The sequence below is a fragment of the Gossypium hirsutum genome, chromosome A01 (assembly GCF_007990345.1).
Source record: "Gossypium hirsutum isolate 1008001.06 chromosome A01, Gossypium_hirsutum_v2.1, whole genome shotgun sequence".
Lineage (NCBI taxonomy): Eukaryota > Viridiplantae > Streptophyta > Magnoliopsida > Malvales > Malvaceae > Gossypium > Gossypium hirsutum.
In genome coordinates this window covers 81,429,218-81,433,390 of record NC_053424.1, presented here as the reverse complement: position 1 = coordinate 81,433,390, position 4,173 = coordinate 81,429,218, and positions in this window count along the sequence as shown.

Here is a 4,173-nt window from a genome sequence, read left to right as displayed (position 1 = left end):
GAAAGTATATGTTTTACATGAAATTCTAAGCTTGAGATTTAATGTGATTATGATAGTATAATTTGGTTTGGTTTAAATGAGTTGATTATGTCATTGAGTTGTTTATTTTCTTATGAGTTACTAAGCTATGTTAGCTTACTGTGTGTGTTTATATTTGCCTCTATTTTATAGATTTTAGAGATTAGTTACAAGCTCGAGGATCGTCAGTAAAGTCCATCACACTATCGACTATTTTTGGTATTTTATAAGTTTAAACTTGAACTTATGGCATGTATAAGCTAGGTATATAAGGTTAAGTTTGAAGCATGAATATTTTAAGCCACGCAAAAATGGCTAATATGTTATGTGAGTATATGAAACTTTAGTCAAGTTTATATGTGCTATATGCTTTGAAAATGGTTGGTGATTTTTAGATGTATATGTGGTTGATTCAGTTATAGTTTATGCATAGATAAAAGTATATGTGAATTTGGTTGTTATGATTGATTAAGGTATTATTATGTGAATTGGCATTAAAGGATATTTGGTTAATGACATGAATAAATTATAAATAGCTTTAAGTAAGCTTATTTAATAGAGAATAGATGTTTTTGAGTTGTGGTTTGTAAATGATGTCAATTATAGTGTCAATTCGGCTATGCTTTAGATTATATTGAAAATATGTATTCATGGAATATTTTTTAATGCATGATTATACGGTTAAACCTAGATAAAATATGGTTGTATGCTTAAAACATGTTTATCATGAATTTGCTATTTAAGTTCAGTCATGAATAGCAATAAGTGAGCAATATTTTTAAAAGTCATATTGAAGTTATTTTGAATGACTGAATGTTGACTATTTGTTTGTTAATGAGTATGCAATTTTAGGCATATTAATTAGCATAAGAAATGAGTGTACTTTTTGGTGGTATTTGTAATTAAAATGGTTTAATTTATTATGGTCTGATGCGTATGATCTAATGACTAAAAAATAGGTATGTTTAGTCTTTAATGATGAGTGTTTTAAATAAAGTTTATGAAAATGTATGACTATTGCCGTATGGATGTTTTAATTTACATTAATGTGCAAAGCATCTAATTTCATATTGACAATTACTAATGCCGCATATGTAAGTGGTTTTTTTTTTAAAGTTGTGTTGTAACACCCCAAACCTGACCTAGACGTTATGGCCAGATCCAGCGTGTCACATTGAAGTGCTTTATCGAAAACCTTGTTTTCATTGAAAACCCTTCTTTGAAATGAAAACCTTGAGTAAAATCCCAGATTGTATTTGTTGCTTTCAAAGAGAGGTGTATTTTAAAGAAAAACTATTCCTTCTTGTATGATAATAATTACTTTGTAAAATCTCTTTTTAGATGCGGAATCTTTATTTAAAATAGATGATCTATGAAAACTTGTCATTTAAAAATTGAGTTGCAGAAACGTAGTATTCAAAAACAGTTATGGTTTTAAGAAAACCATGTTCTACTTCTAGCAAATATAAAGCATAATAATAATAAATATAATCCTAATTTGAATAACAACTAGAGGAAAGGCCTTATTACATTCTGGACTGAAATAACTTTAAATACTAGAAATTATAGGCTTAATAAAAGAAGTCCAAGTCATCTTGCTAGCTGGCCACCTCGGAGTCCCTCCAACCGTCGAACCACCTACTGAGGATCACCTGAGAAAAATAAAAGAGGGGGTAAGTTTTCAAAAGCTCAGTGTGTACAACCCTCAGCAAATAGAAAAGCACGCAATAGCAAGTCTTTTTGGGCCTGAGCCCAATTCAATTTCAAAACAAACGTAAAGCAATCAAATATGCACGAAACCCACTCATCCAACCGCTACACACCATCTCCATCCCCCGATACACACTGTGTAGGGATATAAATATCAACCCACCCATCTGATACACTCCAATGGTAGTCCGGTTGCGGTACTACCTTCATTGTAGCAAGCTGCTAATCAATATTGGGCTTAATAACCATCGGTGGATCCATGGTCGTTAAGCAACCATGTGATCCTTATATACTTCCTTCGTTCCATAATTCCCAGCCCATATGCAACCTAAACAGAATATCAGATGAATGCAATAGGCATACATGTAACATCCATAAATCTTACATTCCACACATAGGGGTATTTTAGTCATTTCCACCCTTAGGGGCATTTTTAGTAATTTCACTTTATTATGAGTTTATGACTTACCTTGGCCTGTTAACAAGTCCTCGTTGGCTAAAGTGAATAGATACTATGCACCAGGTAGGATTCCAGAGAAGAGGAGGTGAGTCATCAAGACCGCTTAAGTACCAAGCTCTCCTTAAATCCAACCCTAGACATGCATATACCCATTGCCACACCTTAACCTTATGACTTGTCCACGGTCGCAATTAATTAATTATTTAAGTTTTATGCCTGATTGAGTAGTTACAAAAAACTAGGTCCACAACCCCTTACTAAACATGTAACGCCCCGATTTTTGGGCCTAAAAGTATTGGGCCTTGAGTTTGGGTTCAAGAAGGAGATAGCCCGAATAATTTGGATGTTATTATTATTATTATTATTATTTAGTATGTTAGTTTAGTAATTAAATAAATTACGAAGGGTTTATGGTGTGGGAAAAAGTCTGGGGCTTGGCCCATAGCTTTAGTAAAATTGTTAAATTTTGCCTCTTAAGGAAATCTGGGCATAAGGCATTAAAAACAAGTTGGGCAAAAACTGGGCATAAAGAATGCCTGGCCCAGTGGTTAGGCACGCTGGACAGTAGGAAGGAAGGCTGGCGTTCGATTACCAGCGTGCGCAAACATGTTTTTAAGTCAAGGGCTATCGCAGGCAGGCCTTAAGAGTTGTTGGGCTAACTCATGTCACTATAAGGAACTCAGCCCAGTGGCAAGGGACGTTAGAAGGCTGAAGGGGACCCCAGTTCAGGGCACGGGGCACGCGAGATGTTTATTTATTTAAATAAACGGGTTGCACTAAAATAGGCTTTAAAAGAATTCAAGAACGGAGTATGCCACAAGGAGTGCCTGTGGCGCAGTGGCAGCAGCGTGCTAGGCATGCCAAGAGGATGTAGGTTCGATTCCAGGGGAAGGAGAAATTTTGATTTATTTTTAAGTAGCCGTGACTGCAGCGTTAAGCCTTAAAATTAATTGTGAGAAGATTATGTCATGAAAGGAACTTCGGTGCAATGACAATGAGCGTATTTATGTGTTTAGAAGGTTGTAGGTTCGAGATGTATAGCAGGCGAAATTTCCTTTTTATTTCACATGTAACTGAGGCTTCAGCATGAATAGATTATGATTAATTGTGACCCTCTTATGGTATAAAGGAAAGATTGGTGTAGTGGCCAGCAGCAGGATGTGGAGCGCAGGGACAAGAAGAGGTTTGGAGTTCGAGCTGCTGTGCGCGCGAAGGACCAATTTTGCTACTCGCATGGGGAAGGAGTTAGAGTCTGATCAGGACTCTCTCAGCAGCGTGCTGAAGCGGTGCAAGGGGTGGATAAGGCTGCTAAACGGTGGGAAGGAGTTTGAATGAAATTGAAACTGTGCTAAGGGCTAAAATTAAGGAGCAAAAAAAGGAATTTGAATATGGAAAGGACAGTGGTGCCGAAATAGAACTATTCGGCTTTGGGCAATTTTATGCCGAAATAGCTCTCAAATTTTGGCTAGGATGAATTATTTATTTATTTTTTTCAGCTCAAATTCTCTTATCATATTTTTTTTATTTTATTATATCAACTTTCATTCCTTTTGATCCATCTTTCTTTTCTTCGCCGAAGCCTAAATCTTCTATTACTATTCTTAAAATTCCTTCCCTTTTCTTTTTCTTCCATCGATCTCTCTCAATCCATTGCTAACCGATTACCCTTCGAAAAGTCGACAAGTCCTTAATCACTTAGGGGGACTGTCGTTTTAGACTAAAGGCTTTAATAGCCTTTTCTTATGGTTTCGTATGTATTTAGTGTGGATTTAAGAACAAGCAATCAAGGAGCATAGAGGGTTGACACTGTTGGAGCATCTAAATCTGGTAGTTGGAGATCGATAAAGGTAAGGGTTAAAGATATGGACTATGGCCGAATATGGTAAGGGTTTGATGTGTTAAGTTGTTATCGAGTTTTAATCTAATGTTATAGTAACCGATTGTAGGCTGCTCGTGTGTGGATCTTGTCAACGTTTCATCGTAAA